The following is a 22,602-nucleotide window of genomic DNA, read 5'->3' as shown; positions in this document are numbered from 1 at the left end:
GAGGCTGCTTTGGCAAGTAATGTAAAAGTAAACCCCAAGGGGTTCTACAGATATGTCAATAGCAAAAGGATAGTGAGGGATAAAATTGGTCCATTAGAGAGTCAGAGTGGACAGCTATGTGCTGAGCCGGAAGAAATGGGGGAGATATTAAACAATTTCTTTTCTTCGGTATTTACCGAGGAGAAGGATATTGAATTATGTGAGGTAAGCGAAACAAGTAGAGTAGTGATGGAAATTAGGAGGATTAAAGAAGAGGAGGTACGGACACTTTTGAAAAATATAAAAGTGGATAAGTCTCCAGGTCCTGATAGGATATTCCCTAGGACATTGAGGGAAGTTAGTGCAGAAATAGCAGGGGCTATGACGGAAATATTTCAAACGTCATTAGAAACGGGGATGGTACCGGAAGATTGGCGCATTGCGCATGTTGTGCCTTTGTTTAAAAAAGGTTCTAAAAGTAAACCTAGCAATTATAGACCTATTAGTTTGACGTCTGTGGTGGGAAAATTAATGGAAAAGATACTTAGGGACAATATATATAATTATTTGGATAAACAAGGCCTGATTAGAAACAGTCAACATGGATTTGTGCCTGGAAGGTCATGTTTGACTAATCTTCTTGAATTTTTTGAAGAGGTTACCAGGGAAATTGATAAGGGCAAGGCTGTGGATGTTGTCTATATGGACTTCAGTAAGGCATTTGACAAGGTTCCACATGGAAGGTTGATTAAGAAGGTTAAATCGTTGGGTATTAATAGTGAGGTTGCAAGATGGATTCAACAATGGCTGAATGGGAGATACCAGAGGGTAACGGTTGACAATTGTATGTCAGTTTGGAGGCCAGTGTCTAGTGGAGTACCCCAAGGATCTGTGTTGGGTCCACTGTTGTTTGTCATTTACATTAATGATCTGGATGATGGTGTGGCAAATTGGATTAGTAAATATGCAGATGATACTAAGATAGGTGGAGTAGTTGATAGTGAGGTAGATTTTCAAAGTCTACAGAGAGACTTGGGCCTTTTGGAAGGGTGGGCTGAAAGATGGCAGATGGAGTTTAATGCTGATAAGTGTGAGGTGCTGCATTTTGGTAGGACAAATCAAAATAGGACGTACAGGGTAAATGGTAGGGAATTGAGGAATGCAGTGGAACAGAGGGATCTGGGAATAACTGTGCATTGTTCCCTGAAGGTGGAATCTCATGTGGATAGGGTGGTGAAGAAGGCGTTTGGTATGCTTGCCTTTATAAATCAGAGCATCGAGTATAGAAGTTGGGATGTAATGTTAAAATTGTGGCTGTATGGAATGGGCTTCCGGTGGAAGTGGTGGAGGCTGGCTCGATTTTATTATTTAAGAGTAAATTGGATAGGTATATGGATAAGAGGGGATTAGAGGGTTATGGTCTGAGTGCAGGTAGATGAGACTAGGTCAGGGAGAATGGTCGGCGTGGACTGGTAGAGCCGGACAGGCCTGTTTCCATGCTGTAGTTGTTATATGTTATATGTTATATGTTATGTCTGCTCTGCCATTAGATCATGGTTGATCTATTTTTCCCTCTCAATCCCATTCCCCTGCCCTCTCCGCATAACCATTTGAAGCCCCTACTAATCAAGAACATACCAATCTCCACTTTAAAAATACCCGATGACTTGGTCTCCACAACCATCTGTTACCTTAGTTGTCAACATGTATCAATGAGACATGGGAACTGCAGGAAAAACCTGAGACTCAGGAAAACAAAAGCACACTGGGAATTTTGCAAAATAACACAACCTAACATGTAAACAGAAAATAAATTGTTTGAGGCACTCATCTGAGGCAGTCAGATAGTCCTGTGAAGTGCAAAAAAAGGCAGCATTTGCAGAAAAGGAGATAAAGTTGACATTTATTTTCCCCTCTGTTGAAGAATCACACCTGTAGCGTCACCCAGGTTCATAATAAGTTCATAAGTAATAGGAGCAGAATTAGGCCATTTGGCCCATCAAGTCTATCATGGCTACCATTCAATCATGGCTGATCCATCTTCCCCTCCTAACTCCATTCTCCTGCCTTCTCCCTATAATCTATAGATTCGAAAGTAAAACTCTGTGAATGTGAAGGATCATTGAACAATAATGTTAACTATTTCTCTCACCACAGGTGTTGCCCGACTTGTTAAGTGATCACAGAAAATTTTGTTTTCATTTCTGATTTTAGAGATACAGCACGGAAACGGGCCCTTCGGCCTACCGAGACCGCGTCGAGCAGCGATCCTCACACATTCACACTATCCTACACACACTAGGGACAATTTACAATTATACCAAGATAACTAACCTACACTTTGGAGTGCGAGAGGAAATCGGAGCACCCGGAGAAAATCCACGCAGGTCACGGGGAGAACGTACAAACTCCATACAGACAAGCATCCGTAGACAGGAGCAAACCCAGGTCTCTGGCGCTGTCATGCCACAACTCTATGCACTGTGCCACCAGTTATTTGTTCTGTAACATTTTCTTTCTTTATAAAGAGGAATTATTGCAAAATGTAAAATAGCGTGTGCTTGGAAAAGCAAGCAAAAAAGCTTCAATGGGCAGTACCAAAGGGACGGCTAACTTAAGCCACCAACCGTATGCTGCCTGTGGTATTTGTTTGTGTATCGTACACAGTCTGGTCAGCAGAGTGCCCATTAAATCCCAATCACTTTATTGAGTTCTAATTAATTCCTTCATCTGGTTTCCCTCTTGCAAAGCATGAACTGCATCAATTTAATAGGCAGCTATTAAAACTTCATTTTCAAGAAACTCACATTTCAAATCTGCACAGTTGATTTATTTTGTGAGTAGGCCATTGGAAAACAGCCTTTTTCTCATTTTTTAATTGGAAGAAAAATGTTGCAATTTTGAAGTCCACAAGGTCATTTCAAACTTCAGGGACCTCTTCCACTCATTCCAGATAGCAGCTGTTACAGGCAGATAAACTTGGCAGTATTTGAGGCTGGGTTTGAACACTCGGTTTTGATGTCTGTTGATTGAATTTCCTGATCTGAATGCAAAGCCCGAACTCGCCTGAGGTACTAATCTTGCAAACAATATCAATATCAAGCCATTAATGTTAACAAAGCTGTATTATATACAAAGGTTTAATTTGTATACTAGCTTACTTGACTAAATGTTAAGACACATTAAAAGGGGAATTCTCGTGCTCATCTGCTCCTGATTTGCATTTGCCGGTCATAACATTCCAAATGATATTGCATTGAAAGATGCGGAAAAGATGGAGAGAAATCAAAAGCAAACCACACAAATCATCCTGGAAGGTATTTTGGATTAGGTTCCACAAGTGGAAGGCTATTCATTCAAGATGAGGAACATTTTGAGTTTGCGCATCGCCTTGGGTCTGCAGTACATCATGTAATAGAAAGCTTGAACAAGATGTTGGAGGAAACCTAAAAGCTGGCTTTCATAAGTACATTGGGAAAATAAATCGATGGCAAAAAAAGACTTTGCTTTCGCAATTAAAGGGATATATGAGAAAACACTGAGAACACTGCAAAGTAATTGTGAAATGCTGTACAAATTCAGGAGGAAATATAACTCCAACTGATCTTGGTTGGAAAGAGATTCTATAGAAATGAAAAAGAATGACTTAAAAAGTTGGAATTTGATTTAAGGCATGTTTGACCTAAATAATAGTGTTGGACCCAGTTTTATGTGAGAGCGATAGGAAATGAAATGAGGAAAAAGGATTTTGGTGGGTTTAAGATGAATACCATAGGCATCCAAGGTATTTATTCACAAAATGCTGGAGTAACTCAGCAGGTCAGGCAGCATCTCAGGAGAGAAGGAATGGGTGACGTTTCAGGTCAAGACCCTTCTTCAGACCCGAAACGTCACCCATTCCTTCTCTCCTGAGATGCTGCCTGACCTGCTGAGTTACTCCAGCATTTTGTGAAATAAATACCTTCGATTTGTACCAGCATCTGCAGTTATTTTCTTATACCATAGGCATCCAATATTATTAACATCACTTAATTCTAGTCACCAAAGCTATCACTCACACAGCTCACTCACACAGCTCACTCACACAGCTCACTCACACAGCTCACCCAAACACCTCTCTCACGCTCACCCCCTCCATGACACACTGGTCAACCAGAGGAGTATCTTCAGCAGCAGACTGGTTCCACCAAGATGCAGGACAGAACGCCACAGGGGATCCTTCTTCCCTATGGCTATCAAACTGTAGAACCCCTCCCCCTTCTGTTGTGGGGTAGACTAACTCCCCCCCCCCACCCAATCTTTGCACATCCCCAATCCTTTCCACTTGTCACTTTAATTTCATGTTTCATATATCTTGTGCTTTATGACTGTTGGCAAATCAATTTCCCTCCTGGGATAAATAAAGTTCTATCATATCATATTGTATTGTATCTTATCGTATCTTATCATATCATATCGTATCCCTCCAAACAACTAAATAATATTAAGACCAATGCATATAGGGCCACTCATGCCATTGAGTCCATACTAGCAACAAATTAATCAATTTTCAATGGTTTCTTCGGCAGAGCGTTCTATGCACCTTAGGCCAGTGTTCTATGCACCAGCATTTGCTTTTTTCTCTCTCTCTCTAATGCTGTCATTGGTTCTTTTGCCAATTGTCCACTCATTATTGACCATTCGGCTATCGGAAGCCACTTCTCTTAGTTTCCTCATCCATTTGCAATCTAGTCTCTTCGTGATTTAATTTTTTTTAATACAGTTTCCAATTAGTCCTTTCGCTATGAAGTAGATAAATCTGTTTTCTGTCTTCCTCAACTCTGGTCCTATTTCAAGTAAATGAACCCTTCATATCCTTCCCCAGGTGTAGTGTCCAGGATTGTAGCATCCATATGAAGTCAGACCAGTGTCATATGCAAGTTAAGTTTAACTTCATAGCTCTTGAACAGGACTCCACCATTTTATAAAGCTCATGATCTGATTTTGTTTGTTAACTGCTTAGGTTACGTGTCAAAAAACTGCGGATAAATATCCTTACCATATCTTCAATCTTGGATCAGATTTAATAATACATAACTTTGTATTGTCTTGCTTTACTCTTTTTTCTCCAAAACGTATCACCAAAAGATTCACCCAGAGAGTTGTGAATCTGTGGAATTCTCTGCCACAAAAGGCAGTGGAGGCCAATTCACTGGATGTTTTAAAGAGAGAGTTAGGTATAGCTCTTAGGGCTAATGGAATTAAGGGATATGGGGAGAAAGCAGGAACAGGGTACTGATTTTGGATGATCAGCCATAATCAGATTGAATGGCAATGCTGGCTTGAGGGGCCGAAAGGCCTACTCCTGCACCTATTTTCTACATTTCTATGTGTCACTTCATAGTTTTTCTGCATTCAATTTCAACTGCCGTGTTTCTGTTCATTGTACCAATTTCTCTACAACTTCTTGAAATCTATTCTTTTTATCTTTAATGATTATACTTCAACTTTTTGTATCATGAATAAATGTTACAAGGTATAACAGCAGCATGAATAAAACATTGGCTCAAACAGAAAGTTATTGTGAAGGCAAAATGTCACTTAGCCATGTTCTCCAGAGATGCTGCCTGGCCTTCTGGGTTACTCCAGCATTTGTATATTAACCGACATCTGCAGTTCCCTTGTTTCTACTGGATAGATTGAGTTTGTTTCCATTGGAGCAGATAAAGCAGAGGGTTTAAATGCCCGAGATACACAAACACCTGAGAATAGGGTAGATAGTGAGAAACATTTCTCTTTAACAAAGTTAGCTTCTACTAGAGGACATAAGAGAAATGGAGGGAGTTTAGAGAATATTTTTTCATCCAGAGAAAACTTCAGACTTGGAACTCACTGACTGAGCGAATGAAAGCGACAGAGCCTCTTACGACATTTAAGAAGTATTAGATGAATACTTGAAATATTATGGCCTAGAATGCTCTGGGCTCATTGCTATGAATACAAATATAGATAGATTCTTGATGACCAGCAAGGGTACAGCATGAGCAGCATGGTGCTGCAGCAGGAGAGATGCTGCCTGTCAGTGCCGGAGACCCAGGTTCGATCCTGACTCTGGGTGCTTGTGTGTATGGAGTTTGTACGTTCTCCCCACGACCTGCGTGGGTTTTCTCTGGGATCTCTGGTTTCCTCCCACACTCCAAAGATATGATTGGCTTGGTTTAATTGATATAATTGTAAATTGTCCCTAGTGTGTGTAGGAGAGTGTAAGTGTGTGGGGGTCGCTGGTCACAAGGTCAAAAGGTCATAGGGAATAGGAGTAGAATTAGGCTATTTGGTTCATCAATTCTACTCCGCCATTCAATCATTGCTGATCTATCTCTCCTTCCTAACCCCATTCCCCTGCCTTCTCCCCATAACCTCTGACACCTGTACTAATCAAGAATCTATTTATCTCTAGTTGGCGTGGAATGGGATGGCTTTAGCTTCCCAACTAAAATACCACCTCTCTACCAATAACCTGTATGAAACTTTCCAATCTGGATTCCGCTCAAACCACTGTACTGAAACTGCGCTCCTCAAAATCACAAACGACATTCTCCTCTCCTCCGACGCTGGCAACCTCAACATCCTCATCCTACTTGACCTCAGCGCCGCCTTTGACACCATAAATCACTCCATTCTCCTCACCCGACTTGAAACCTCCCTTAACATCACCGGCACAGCCCTATCCTGGTTTAAATCTTACCTCTCTGACAGACACCAGTTCATCTCCATTAACAACTGTAAATCCCCCACCGCTCCCCTCCCCCAAGGTGTCCCCCAAGGCTCAGTCCTTGGCCCCCTCCTCTTCATCCTCTACCTGTTCCCCCTTGGTCAATTAATCCGCCGTCATGGTCTCAACTTCCACTGCTTCGCCGATGATATCCAGCTCCTCATCTCCACCAAGTCAATCTCCTCCACCACACACTCTACACTGACAAACTGCATTACTGAAATAAAATCTTGGCTTCAATCAAACTTCCTCAAACTCAATTGCAACAAATCTGAAATCATCATCATTGGTCCAAAAATGCTCACCAAATCCACCCAAAACTTCATCCTCAACATTGATGGTCTCCCAGTATCCACCTCACCTCACATCCGGAATCTTGGAATCATCCTTGATCAAACCCTCTCCTTCGACAAACACATCAAACACATCACAAAGACAGCCTTCTTCCACCTCAAAAACATTGCCCGTCTCCGTCCATCCCTCTCCTCCACAGCTGCAGAAACCCTCATCCACGCCTTCATCACCTCCCGTCTGGACTACTGCAACAGCCTCCTCTATGGCGCACCCTCAAAAATCATCAATAAACTTCAATACATTCAAAACTCCGCTGCCCGTCTACTCACACACACCTCGATCCGTGACCATATCACCCCCGTCCTTTATAAACTCCACTGGCTCCCCATCCCCCAGAGAATCCAGTACAAAATCCTCCTCATAACCTACAAAGCCCTCCATAACCTGGCCCCATCCTACCTGACCGACCTCCTCCACAGGCACACTCCCACCTGCACCCTCCGCTCTGCCGCTGCCAATCTCCTATCCCCCCACATCCGGACTAAACTCAGATCCTGGGGGGACAGGGCTTTCTCCATCGCTGCTCCCACCCTATGGAACTCACTACCCCAAACCGTTAGAGACTCCCCCACACTCACCACATTCAAAACATCGCTGAAGTCTCACCTGTTCAGTACTGCCTTCAACCACTGAAGGTCACCTCACCTACTGTCTCCTTTCTCTGTTCATTTATTTATTTAATTATTTATCTATTTATTAATTTCCCTATGTTCTCAAAATCTCTGTAAAGCGTCTTTGAGTATATGAAAAGCGCTATATAAATAAAATGTATTATTATTATTATTATTATTATTAAAGGGCCTGTTTCCATGCTGTATCTCTAAACTAAACTAAACTAAACATCAGGCCAATGCATCTATTTATGTACTGTTTCTGTACTGTATAACTCAATGGGTTACATGTGTAGCAATGTAGTCACCACTGTGATAAATTCATTGAAGTCCACTTATAGGGTGTGTTGGTGGCGCGAAGCAACAGGGTGTTGCATGTGTCTAGTGCCTTCGTATTAATCCAGATGCCGCTGGCTAGCAATGTTTTTGCATGGAGCCGAAAGCATAAGCCTCCCCCTGCTAGTACATCACCTCTGCATCATCAAGACTCTCGCAGTGCCTCCTTGTGGCGACACATGGTAACTGGGACCACCTTCAGTCCCAGGTTAAACTGCGCGGGGATCTCGGAGGAACTCTGGCCCCCAGAGATGCGATTGAGGGCGTGCAGCGTAGGTTTACTAGGTTAATTCCCGGAATGGCGGGACTGTCATATGTTGAAAGACTGGAGCGACTAGGTTTGTATACACTGGAATTTAGAAGGATGAGAGGAGATCTTATCGAAACGTATAAGATTATTAAGGGGTTGGACACGTTAGAGGCAGGAAACATGTTCCCAATGTTGGGGGAGTCCAGAACAAGGGGCCACAGTTTAAGAATAAGGGGTAGGCCATTTAGAACTGAGATGAGGAAAAACTTTTACAGTCAGAGAGTTGTGAGTCTGTGGAATCCTCTACCTCAGAAGGCAGTGGAGGCCAATTCTCTGAATGCATTCAAGAGAGATCTAGATAGAGCTCTTAAGGATAGCGGAGTCAGGGGGCATGGGGAGAAGGCAGGAACGGGGTACTGATTGAGAATGATCAGCCATGATCACATTGAATGGCGGTGCTGGCTCGAAGGGCCGAATGGCCTCCTCCTGCACCTATTGTCTATTGTCTATTGCAGGCCCACCAGCGCATGGACACATCCTGATGTCCATCAACCAGGTCCCAACTATGGGTTAAATAGCACCCCGCTGCCTTGTGGGTAAGGTTCAGGAGAGCCAAAGGCACTGGAAACGGTCGGCTGATCCCCCGTGCATTCACCTTCCAACAACTCCTGCAACCGGGTAGGCCCCAAGACGTAGCAACCACGCTGTTCCTCTGGAATCAGATCGAGAGGGGAATGCAGATGCTGGGCAAGTTTGCATTCCCATTTACCTGCCCAGGCTCAGCGGCCAAATCAAATGGGGAGGACACAGAGGAAAAATTCCCCTCTCCAAGCAGGACACATGCCAAGCCGCACCATCATCTCCCGCAGATGGCGGGATGCCAGATCAGACCACTTGTAGGAGCCATTTGTGCTTTTACTAGCTGTTTTAGCATATTATATTATTTGCCTGGATATCCTGCTGTATTATTTTTGGACACTTGGGGGTTGGCGTGAGATGAATACATATATGGGCATAATGGACTGGGAGGAACCAGAATACGAAGTACATCTGGAGATGCAGAGACCGGAGGAGTCATAAACGGAGGAGCCATGATGAGGTATAGTTCTTACCAGGCCTATGACGAGAGAAAAGGTTGGAGAGATACAGACCTGTTTGTATTACGACTTCAATAAACGTCTAATTAAACTTAAACATCTTGAAGACCTCTCTGTTGTTGGTTTGCGTCAAGATCGACCACTCCACTCTCCATGAAGTAAGGCAATCGGAGAGGACTTTATTGAAAGGGCTGAAGTTGGCATTACACCACTCATGAATCCTTGAACATGGCCCAGTCCATCGACTACAAGCAGTCCCCAAAACGTTCCAAAACCTGCCCTGACCAGCGCTTCATAGTCCTCTTTGCCTGTGCCACACTCTTCTGCACTTCATCATCATTGGGACTGAACCTTGGAACCCTCCGCAAAAGCACACAAAAGTACCTTTACCAGAAGGACTGCAGCAGTTGAAAGAGTCACCTTACCTCCACTGCATGACAATTAGGCATTGCCCAGATCCCAAAACCGATATCTAAGAAAAGTAGTGAACAGGCTGGGTATTTGATTTAAGGTGTAATATTTCGATCCTCTAAATTGAATGCTATTCAATCATTCAAGTAACTTGATTTATTATAACCAATCTTGCAAAACAGCATCACTTCAAAATTATGCACACATAGAGAAGTATATTTAATATTTAATAAGGACATATATTTAGATTGGGCTTGAACAGAGACTATGTACCCATAATACAAATCTTATCCAATCAAATAGCTGTAGTAAATTATGAGAGAAAGATAGATTGCCAGTGAGAAGGGACAGTAAAATTCATAACTCTAAGAACTGATGGAACTTCAGATGGTCATAAAACATAATGTTACAATCGTGTCACTAAATAACAACAGCCTAGGGAAATGCAAATCTCAGTCTGGTGATGAATATGTACAATAGCCATTCATCAAAAATAACTGTAATTTTTTTCCGGGGAATAGCTAGATAAGAATCTAGCTAAGAACATGTTTGAAAGTTATAGGGAGCGCTGTACAAATTGAACTCTAAGTGCCTCTTGATGTAATAGTTTCCATGTAAACATCTGCAGAGGTTAAGAGTCAAGAGTCAAGAGCGTTTTATTGTCATGTCCCAGATAGAATAATGGAATTCTTATTTGCAGCAGGCCAACAGAATATGTAAACATTGAATACCGTAAACAATATAATAAACGAGAAAAAAAGTTCAGTGTGAATACATATATATATCTATAAAAACATACCCACATATACATATATACACACACACACATATGTATATATGGATGTTTCCTAAAATACAACACTCAGTAGTGAAAATGAAGTTCTCCAAACTTCCAGGTTATTTTCCTGTTTTTTATGTAATATTCCCATTGTTTCATATCCTGTATTTTAAGTAGTGTAGATCATGGTGTATTGTCAAAATAATGAGATGAAGCAAAAATAAATAAATCTGTTTTTACAAAGAAAAATATCAGATATGTCCCTGTGTTTTCTTGCCTTTTTTGTGATATTTTTCAAGCAGGAATTTATCAAACTCTTCGGCTAATTCGTTCCAGAAAGATTACATTAATTTTGCAATAAAATAACTCTACATAAGCCAAATTCTGATTATGCTTATGAGTTTTATCATTTATCATCCGTATACACACATGCACACATATGTACATTTAAAAAAACAAAATAACAGTGCAATATTAATAATAATAAGCTATGTAGTTCAGAGCTTATTGGAGGTGTAGTGTTTAATAGCCTGATGGCTGTAGGGAAGAGCTGTTCCTGAATATGGACGTTACAGTTTTCAGGCTCCTGTACCCTCTTCCCGATGGCAGGAGTGAAATGAGTGCGTGGCCAGGGTGGTGTGGGTCTCTGATGGTACTGGCTGCCTTAACCAGCTTGAAAGTTTTGATAGATTTACTGTACCAAATGTGTTGCAAGGGATTGAGGACAGGGGAAGCACTAAGGCGACCTGAGATGAACCCATTTATTGTATGTGCTTGAAATGAGTTTCCAGCACAATGTAATTGTCTTATTCAAATTTTTTAATAATGATGTATTGGGAAAAAGACCCATTATTTATATATTTGCCTCTGTACTCCACAATTTGAGATTTGTGGTAGAAAAAATCACGTGGTTAAAGTGTACATTGTCAGATTTTATTAAAGGTCGGTTTTATACATTTTGGTTTCACCATGTAGAAATTACAGCTGTGTTTATACAGCTGAAATGACCCACTGAGTTACTCCAGCACTTTGTGCCTTTTTTGGTAAACCAGCATCCTTGATTCTTCATTTAAAAAAATATACCACAATGTTTTCATGCACCATTCCTGAGCGTACAGTTAGGGTCATTTCCAACCTCCTGCTATTAAGACTTTGAAAGAGACTCTGAACATAGATAACCATTAGGAAAGCACTGGATAAACTGTGCTGTATGGTCGAAGTCAAATCATATAATCATTCTCTCAAATATGCAATTTTAAATTTTACTGAACCGTAATCTTTTAATCCTCTCTTTTAAAAATTAACAGAATCTGTATTCGCAATGCTTTGGAATATTGTAGACAATGGTTATTTGTTCAGAACAAATCAAGAATTGAAAGCAACCCAATTTTTACTGCCAGTGACTAAATCTACCCAAGGTCAATGCTGAGCTAAAACTGTGAGGTAATCTTGCCAATAGATAAATCCTTGTCTTTATTAAATTCATATGTTTGAAGTGGGTGGCATTAGAAAGGCTAGCATTCGTATCCATTCCTAACTGTGATTAGCTAGGCCATTTCAGAGCACATTTAAGAATTAATCACACTTGCTGTGCGTCTGGACTTAAGTACATTGCTAAGCATCCAGAGAATTGCAACGGTTCTCAACACTCTGGATGAAGGGATTTTTTCTCAGCTCAGTCCAGAATCGCCAAATTCCTTATTTCTAAAATGTGAACCCTGGCTCATAACTCCTCCATCAGGGAAACAACAGTTCCACATCTATCCTGTTGTTTGCTTGGTAGAACTACGTGTCCATGGTGTAGGAAGGAACTGCAGATGCTGATATGAAGCAAAGATAGACACAAAGTGCTGGAGTAACTCAGCAGGACAGGCAGTATCTCAGGAGAGAAGGAATGAGTGACGTTTCGGACCACGAAACTGCCTATCCCGTTGAGTTACTCCAGCACTTTGTGTCTATTTTAGGTGCCTGTGGTGTTGTGCTTGTGTATGACAGCAAATGCAACATATTTTTCTGCTTCTTTTGACAGCCAAGCTTCGCAGTGAACTCATGCTGTTCAATATTCTTCACTGATCAGTACTGACTTTATTGAGGAAAAGCAGTCTTCTACACATCAATGTTGTTTTGTCTGTAATTTGTAAGTACAAAAAGCCCAAATGGTCTAAAGGTTGTGGTGGCATCAAGGAAGTGAATTTACATTTAAATTTATTTCCTTGTAAGTGACTGGAGTGTGTATTTTGCGATATTTATTTCTCCTCTCTGAATGGGAGCGATGGGTTGTGACTAATAGACAATTTCAGGTCACAGTGGAAACAATTAGAGGAATTCATCAGAGCGGCATTATCCTTTGTACGGCATAAAGATGTTCCTCAATTCACTGCTATGATGGTTTACCATGAAATAACATTGCAGTGAGGGCAATTGCATTGGAAATAACATTATTGCTTTCTGAATGGAGCATTTTCCAACATTGATATTCCTTACCAATGCCATTATTCTGCAACACAGAGTGGCCAATGAAATGTACACTTCACTTTTCCAAAAATATTATCAGTATAAAGTTAACAATTATTCAATACTTTTACTTTCCTTTTTTAGTTAAGAACACTTCCCTGAAATTAAATCATGAAGCCTGAAAATATAAATGATTAATGCTTCGTCTGACATTTTCCTCTCCACTGTTATAGAACTCTTTGTTGTAAGAGGTTTAACATATACATTAAAAAAATAAGTGAATATCAAAGAATGACCTGCTTGCTCATACTTTATTATACCTTAAGGTATTGTACCTTAATTTTCTATTGTAATTCTTTATTACCTTGAGCTGGGAGAGAGTAAATGGTCTGCCATCAAAGTGTCAGCATTTTCTTGCATCACCTTTTGACAGATATATGATTAAAATGGGCAGAGGTGAAGTTGCTACCTTACAGTGCCAGAGACCCGGGTTCGATCCTGACCACGGGTGCTGTCTATATGGAGTTCGTAGGTTCCTCCCGTGACCTGGATGGGATTTCACCGGGTGCTTTGGTTTCCTCCTACACTCCATATACGTACAGGTTTGGAGGTTAATTGGCTTCAGTAAAATTGTAAATTGTCCCTGGTCTGTGTGGGTTGGTGTTAGTGTGCGAGGATCGCTGGTCAGCGCAGACTAAGTGGGCCGAAGGGTACCTCGAAATCTATTAAATTACACTAGCATCTTCATCAAATCGTTCTTTTGAAAATAATATCGTCAAAACTGAGTAGATTGACAAGCACGTTAAGAATTGGCTTCACACTGAAGTGCCAGATTGAGTGCTGAATATATCCTTCTAAAGTAGATTAGATGGTCCTTTTTAAACTGTGGAAAACAATACTCAATATTCATCATGGATGAGGAAGGCTGTCTCTTGTATGTTGAAACAAGGAACTGCAGATGCCGTTTTACCGAACAAAAGTGACAAAGTACTGGAGTAACTCAGCGGACCAGGTAGCATCCCTGGAGTACATGGATAGGTGACGTTTTGGGTTGACAAAAACGCAAGGGATGCTGCCTGATCCACTGAGTTACTCCAAACATCTTTGATGCTATCAGTTTCTCTTTTTGTCTTTGATTGAATATTTAATACAATTTGCTATCATGGCCACATCTCTGGTCTCAGCGACTGTCTTGACCTTTATCTAGTTCCCTGGGTTGCAGCTGATATTTCACACTCCATATTTAAGATCTTGCAATGAGCATGCACACCTGAAGCTAAAGGCTATTTTTCAAACAACTGCTTTTGCAAATCAAGAGATCTACAGTCTGCTGTCACATAGTTGCTCTCAACCTTTTTTCTTCACCACTTTATTCCAAAGGAGCATGTCTGTCTGACCCGCTGAGTTACTCCAGCTTTTTGTGTCTATCTTCGGTTTAAACCAACATCAGCAGTTCTTTCCTATGCTATTCCAAAGCTGCCCAGGTTTCACTCTTTTGTATCTTAGTTATGTCTAACTTTTACAGATGCTAATGAGAGGCCATAGTCTGGAGATTATTTAGACTTAAACAGCTGCACTGTTTTAGTTGTACAGGGTTAGACTGGGGTAGGCAAGAGCAGGGTGGGCCTTTTCACTTGTGAGCAAAGGCCTTTTTTCATAAGACTTAGGAGCAAAATTAGGCCATTCGGACCATTGAGTCCACTCTGCCATTCAATCACTGCTGAGTTATCTCTCCCTCTCAAACCTCTTTCTCCTTGTAACTTTTGACACCCTTACTAATCAACAACGTGTCAATCTCCACATTAAAAATGCCCAATGAATTGGCCTCCAGAACCATCTGTGGCAATGAATTCCACAGATTCAACACCCTCTGACTAAAGAAATTACTCTTCACCTCCTTTCTAAAGATATGTCCTTTTATTCTGAGGCTGTGCCCTCTGGTCCTACACTCTCACACTAGTAGGAGCATCCTCTCCACATCCACTCTACCTAAGCCTTTCACTATTTGGCAAGTTTCTTCGGCAATTTACACAATGGCAAAGGACAGCAAATGTGGAGCAGATTAGGAGTGGTGATGGTGGTGAGAGACCTAGACAGCTTTGGATAAAGGTGCTACAGAGCTTGACTGGGTTTGGGCAATTGCTAAGAAAGAACCAATCAATGAAGGTCTATTTCTGTGTGAATGGTCTATCATTGATAGGTTTTGCATGCATATACATCCATTGAGGGCAAGTGACTTGAAAACATACAATACAACCTGTTTGATATCACAGTGCTGTGTCAGCAGTCTCAGTGTAAGTTTACATTAGTTTTTTAAACATTTTTGAAACTGTGTGATTAATCAATGAAGGAATTCATTATTTCTGACAACTACATTCTGTATAAAATTCCAACACATGGTGCACAGAAGCATTAAACTTCACAAAAGGACTTCCACCCCATTGGCCTGAAGTGCTAACTCACTTTCTCCACAAAAGATCCTACCTGACCTGCTGAATATTTTTGACATTTTCAGATTTTTCCAGATTTTCTAAATTATTGGACATTATTCCTTATTAACACCCTTCAGACTTTAGAGATACAACGTGAAAACAGGCCCTTCGGTCCACTGTCAGTGCCAGCCAGTAATCACCCCATACACTAGCACTACCCTACACACATTTGGGACAGTTCTGCAATTAACAGAAGCCAATTAACCTGCAAACCTGTACGTCTTTGGAGTGTGGGAAGAAACCGGAGCACCTGGAGAAAATCTACACGGCCATGGGAAGAATGTACAAACCGTATAACATGAGGTCAGGATCGAACCCGGGTCTCTGGCGCTGTAAGGCAGCAACTCCACCGTTGCATCACCCAACACTCAATATACTTTTTTTTTAAAGACTCACATTCTCAAGATTCCAGCATCTGCAGTTTCTCGTGTCTACACTTTTTTAAGTCACCTTTTTTTATATGTTACATGGTACAGTATTGTAGTAAATTTCCCATTGAATGCAGTAAATTTAAGGAGAGTGTGGAATAGGGAGCCAGGCCAGTTTAAAGGGAATGTGGGAAAAGGGGCCCAGTGAGTCTAAATGTGGGAAATAGAGCCCTGATGAGTCAAAATGGAGCAAGTGAACCAGGGCTCCAGGCAGCTGGAAGGAATCATGGCAAACATTATCTGGTGAGCAGGTACTGAACCATCGGGATACCATTAGTAGGATAACTGCAACTGGAATTAAAAAAATTCCAGCAGTGCTGCTTGAAAATTGTCACAAAACCATGCATGATTTTTGGATCCTTTATTGAGTTCTTGCCTTACATTGCGGGGTTAAATCCTTTCATGCTGTTTCTGCAAGCTACAGAGTATGGATTTTTGGTCTGATACGTTGATGGCACAGTTATGTAGAATTTTACCTACTTACCGAAGTTATCATGGATTAACTGCCATCAACCAGAACTAATGTTGTAACTACAAAGTAAATTAAGGAATGAGTAATGAATGGAGGGATAATGGCCTAATCTAACCATTATTCAAGGTGTTGCAACTGATCAATGAATCAAGCCGCACTGTTCAATACAAATTTGCTGCTTTCGTTACCTTCAGTTCGACTATTCCAGTGGTCTGCTGCGTGATGTGCTCCAAATCTCTGCTATCCGAATATACTCCAATTCTGTACATCCCATTAGTTCCCAGTCAACCAAAGCAAAAAATATATCACCCTTCCCCTTGTCTAATAATATCTCAGTATGATAGACACAAAATGCTGGAGTAACTCAGCGGGACAGGCAGCAACTCTGGACAGAAGGAATGAGTGATGTTTCGGGTCATGACCCTTCTTCAGACTGAGAGTCGGGGGAGAGGGAGACACAGAGATAAGGAAGGGCAAGGTGTGAAAACGAGACATCAAAAGAGATGCTATGAATGTCGCAGAATATGTAAAATAGATCGCTGTTAGCTGGGAGAAGGTGACAACAAAGGAAACAGAGATGAAATGTAACCGGGGACTGTCAGACTGGTCGGAGAACTGGGAAGGGGGAGGGACGGGGAGAGAGAGGGAATGCACGGGTAACTTCAAGTTAGAGAAGTCAATATTCATACCGCTGGGGTATAAGCTGCCCAAGCGAAATATGAGGTGCTGTTCCTCCAAATTGCGCTGGGCGTCACTCTGACAATGGAGGGTGCTCTGCCATTATTAAAAATCTTGGGCATTACGAGAATTTGGTCATAGGATAAAGGTAGGAAAATAAGGTTGATACAAATACTTATTCCTAATATTTTTGAATGGCTGATGGGCTTTTGGGCCTATTACAGCTCCACAATTCAACAGTAGAGTTAAATTAGGTATTCATGTGAAAACCATGACCTTGGCAGATGGAGAACATTCGCCAAATAATAGGCAGATGAATTTGTTGTTTGTGCATTGGGCATTGATGTCAATATTCATTTATAAGTTTTCAGACTATATATTATCAGAGATGATTAATTAGAAAAAAACTGAGTAACTAAAAAATATTTACTGCTTCATATAGCCAAAGATATTGGAGTTTCAATGGATAATCCCATATAATGACAAACAGATATTTTAGAGAGTGGCTACTATGCTAATATATATTATTGATATAAAACAACATGTTTATCATGTTATTGTATTAGTATTATAATATATATTAGCATAGCAGCAAATCTCCCAATTTTTTGTCTGTATTAGAAGTTATAACGTTGTAAAGCACAGAATCAGACCCTTTGGCCCATCCATTCTATGGCAGCCATCAAACACTGATTTGGACTAATTCTACAGTAATCTCATTTTATTCTCTCCACATTCCCATCAATTCTCTTCCCCCATCCCCACCCCCACCCCACCTTGATTCTCTTACTCATCTGCACCCTAGAGCAACATAGAAACATAGAAATTAGGTGCAAGAGGAGGCCATTTGGCCCTTCGAGCCAGCACCACCATTCATTATGATCATGGCTGATCGTCCCCAATCAATAGCCCGTGCCTGCCTTCTCCCCATATCCCTTGATTCCACTAGCCCCTAGAACTCTATCTAACTCTCTCGTAAATCCATCCAGTGATTTGGCTTCCACTGCCCTCTGTGGCAGAGAATTCCACAAATTCACTACTCTCTGGGTGAAAACGTTTTTTCTCACCTCAGTTTTAAATGGCCTCCCCTTTATTCTAAGACTGTGGCCCCTGGTTCTGGACTCGCCCAACATTGGGAACATCTTTCCTGCATCTAGCTTGTCCAGTCCTTTTATAATTTTATATGTTTCTATAAGATCCCCTCTCATCCTTCTAAATATACATCGCCAAATTAACCTATCAATCCTCAAGTATTTGGAAGTGGTAGAAAACTGGAGCACCAGAGGAAGTGTTCACAGGGAGATTAAAAAGAACATGAAAACTCCACGCAGACAGCAGTAGGGGGTCAGGATTGAACCGAACCACTGGAGTTGTGAGGCAGCAGCATGCGCCACTGTGCCGCCCTGCGGTGGAGGATAACAATCTCGTATCGAGGTTTAAAAGGACTTCAATATCATTTTCCTCTTTTGAAAAGCCTCTTTTATTCCCCTTGATTCCCAGGTCCTCTTGAAAGCCATGGTTATCCAAGCAAGAGAGAAACAACATGGAAGGAGTTCACCCCCAAGGTGGGTGAATGTCGAGGCTGCACGGGTCACTGCAGACACATTGTAGTTTACACAGCTGCCCCGGGTCATGTTTCACAGCCTGTTCACCAGGCCACAGATGGTCCCAGGTTTCAGATTTAAACCTTTTTATAACATGAAATCAAATCCGGTCACATTGTAATTTAAAATAGTCATCGTACTACGTTCGCTGGCAAAAGGGTCAGTACTCCGAATTAACAGGTTTAAAATAATTGGCAAAAGTTCCAGGGGGGAAATTGTGAAGATTAGGTTTTATTTTAAACACACGTTTTGTTCGAAGATAGAATGCGTTACATGAAAGATGCTGGAAGCAGATTCAATCACTACGTTTCTAAGGAAATTGACTTTATTCTTGTAAGGGACAAACCTGCAAGGTTATGGGGAAATCTCAGGGGAAATGGATTAATTGGTGGCTGTTTCAAAAGAGTTGCCACAGACATGATGAACCAAATAATCTCTGCTTTTGCCTTAGAAACATAGAAACATAGAAAATAGGTGCAGGAGTAGGCCATTCGGTCCTTCGAGCCTGCACCGCCATTCAATATGATCATGGCTGATCATCCAACTCAGTATCCCGTACCTGCCTTCTCTCCATACCCCCTGATCCCTTTAGCCACAAGGGCCACATCTGACTCCCTCTTAAATATAGCCAATGAACTGGCCTCAACTACCTTCTGTGGCAGAGAATTCCACAGACTCACCACTCTCTGTGTGAAGAAATGTTTTCTCATCTCGGTCCTAGAAGACTTCCCCCTTATCCTTAAGCTGTGACCCCTGGTTCTGGACTTCCCCAACATCGGGAACAATCTTTCCGCATCTAGCCTCTCCAACCCCTTAAGAATTTTATATGTTTCAATAAGATCCCCCCTCAGTCGTCTAAATTCCAGCGAGTATAAGCCTTGATAACTTCAAGTTAGAGATAACTTCAAGTTAGAGAAGTCAATATTCTCTATATTCTCTATATTCTCTAACCGAAGTTATCATGGATTAGCTGCCATCAACCAGAACTAATGTTGCAACTACAAAGTAAAAGGGGGGATCTTATTGAAACATATAAAATTCTTAAGGGGTTGGAGAGGCTAGATGCGGAAAGATTCTTCCCGATGTTGGGGAAGTCCAGAATATGATTCTCTGACATCGTGAAATATTCCAGGCCAAGGCTCACATTAAAACTGACATGTACTAAGTTAGTAATGTTGGGAATAGGATAGAAAGAGTTGTAACACAGTGTCTTCAACCTGAAACATTATCTCTGCTTCTCCTTTTACAGGTGCTGCTTGGTTTGCTGAGTGTTTCCAACATTGTTTGATTTAACTTCAGACTTCCAGCATCGGCATATTTTTTGCTTTACGTTTATAGAACATTGAAAAGAACAGCACAGAAACAGGCCCTTCGGCTACAATGTCTGTCTGCGCCAAATACGATGCCCAGTTAAATTAATCTCATTTGCCTGCACGTGATACATACCCCTCCATTCCCAACATATCCATGTGCCTATCTAAAAGCCTCTTAAACTTCACTATTGTATCTGCCTCCACCACCACCCTGGTAGCGTATTCCACGCATCCACCACCACTTGCCCTTTAAACTATGCCCCTTTCACCTTAATGCTATGCCCTCTAGTTATCTATCCTACCCATGCCTCTCTTAATTGTGTACACTTCTATCAGATCTCCCCTCAGCCTCCAGCGCTCCAGAGAAAACAATCCAAGTCTGTCCAATCTCTCCTTATACCTAATACCCTCCAATCCAAGCAACATTCTGATAAACATTCTCTCCAAAGCCTCCACATCCTCCCGTAATTGGACAAACAGAAGTGTACGCAATACTCTAAATATGTTAAATTTTTATGTGTTCTTGCCATTTTTTGCAACTTAGAATGCACTTGTTCTCTTTGTTTTCCTGTTCTGATGGTGCTTGACCTGAAATGGCTTTCTTATGACTCCCAACAGATAGATCTAAAGCAGCCTAGGTTGTTCTGCTCTGGATCCTACCACATGGGATAAGAACTTCAGTGAATTGTGTGTTTTTTCCTTGGTTTGCACTCTAGTTGCAGATACACGATCTCCCTTGTAGTCACAGGGAGAACATGCAAACTCCACACAGACCGCGCCCGAGGTCAGAATTGAATTGTGGCTACTTACACTCTGTATCCTGTTTACCATTGATTACTTTTTCATCTCTAGTTTATCATGAGCTATCCACCTCTGCCTTAAAAAATTTGAAAGAGCTCTACTATCGTTTTTGAAGAGGAGAGTTCCAAAGAAACATTATTCCCTGAGAAATAAGAAGAAAAAAACCGTATCGTCATCTTAAATGAATGAACCCTTATATTTAAACAGAACTGGACAAAGCGGCAAAATAATTAGTTTTAATTTTGTAAGGTGTAAATTATATAGTTTTTAATAAAGCTATTCCCAATTGCATCAGGCCATTCTTACTTACCAAGGCTTTCATAAGTTCACAAGTTCACATATGAGGAAAACTAGACCATTTGTATCTGCTCTGCCATTCATTCATGATTGGTCTATCTTCTCTCAACCCCATTCTCCTGCCTTCTCCCTATAATCTTTGACACCCTTACTAATCAAGAACCCATCAATGTCCACTTTAAAAATACCCAATGATTTGGTCTCCACTGCCGTCTGTGGCAATGAATTCTATAGATTCACCACCCTCTGACTAAAGAAATTCCTCCTTTCTAAAAGGTACGTCCTTTTATTCTGGTCCTAGACTCACCCACTAGTGGAAACACTCTATCCTTTCACTATTTGGTAAGTTTCAATGAAGTCCCCACTCATCTTTCTAAACTCCAGTGAGTACAGGCCCAGTGCCATCAATTGCCCATCATATGTTAACCCAATCATTCTGGGGTTCAATCTCGTTAATTCTTAATATTTAAATTACCCTTACCAATCTCACAGAGCCCAGCTGTAGATTTTAAAAGGGTAAATTCTCAAGCATGGAATATAACTGTTGTTAATGGAATAATAAATGGATAAATAATAAAGTTGTGCTGGAGACTGGAAAACCAGTTAATTAATCTGTATCTTGTGGAATCTCCTATAAAAGCATGTGGAGGATAATATTCCAATGAAAATTAAATATGAAGCAATTGGATTCACATCCTTGAAGAAAGCAAATACACAAAGAATTCACGTTTGCATTAAATGATTAACTTACTTTGCAAAGCAGTTCGTGAGTGATTGTCTTGTTATTGTATCTCTGTAGCACACCAATTTGAGTGTTAGCAAGTATTTGTATAAAACATTGAATGAGGAAGAATGCCATTCAATTGTGGAGACAACAGCCTATTCAGTTAAAGTTAATACATAGAAAGTGTTTGAATGGCATTTGGTATGAGAGTGAATTGCTGGAAATGAAAATAATCAGTCCATCGATTGAATGCCCTGTGCTTGGCTCAGGCTTTGAAATAAGCAGTTTATTTGGGGGAAATGGATTATAAACTACAAAGGGATCATAAATTGTACATAAATTGGGGTTAAGGTCAAGATATCCCATCACACAGCTGCTAAGAGTGATTTGAAATGAGTGTGTCCATAACGGCGTGTCTTGTTACTTCCGAGTCAGAACCAAATTGAGAAATCAACATATTGAGTATTCCCAGCAAAAAAACAAATGGAGAAGAAACAAGGAAATAGAGTAACATTTCGTCTCACATCCCAGTGAGATGGAGTTGGAAGAACAAAGAGCTTCATCAATAATACTATAATACTATCAATAATAATTTGTAGGAAGTTGCTTTACAATTGCACAGTATAGAAATAAATAATTGAATCATTGACAGATGCAGAATGGAAACAGGCCCTTTGGCCCACTGAGTCCACACTGCCCATTCGATCAATCCACTCGCAATAGGTCTGTTATCCCACTTTGGGTATGGGACTAAGCATATATTTTCGTTCAA

At 41.0% G+C, this 22,602-nt stretch overlaps 1 long non-coding RNA gene across 1 annotated transcript in view; it reads left to right on the top strand.

Moving 5' to 3' along the window:
- LOC144596202 (uncharacterized) overlaps positions 1-21,809 on the top strand; it is a 94,444-nt gene extending 72,635 nt beyond the window's left edge. Inside the window, exons 2-3 of the long non-coding RNA XR_013547577.1 lie at positions 18,592-18,656; positions 19,945-21,809. This is a non-coding gene — a long non-coding RNA (uncharacterized LOC144596202). The remainder of the gene's footprint in view (positions 1-18,591; positions 18,657-19,944) is intronic.
- Positions 21,810-22,602: the final 793 nt, after the last annotated feature.

Source organism: Rhinoraja longicauda, chromosome 8 (genome assembly GCF_053455715.1).
Source record: "Rhinoraja longicauda isolate Sanriku21f chromosome 8, sRhiLon1.1, whole genome shotgun sequence".
In the NCBI taxonomy this organism is placed as follows: Eukaryota; Metazoa; Chordata; class Chondrichthyes; order Rajiformes; family Arhynchobatidae; genus Rhinoraja; species Rhinoraja longicauda.
Note: the sequence above shows the minus strand (reverse complement) of the source record. Positions and strands in the feature narration are given on the sequence as shown.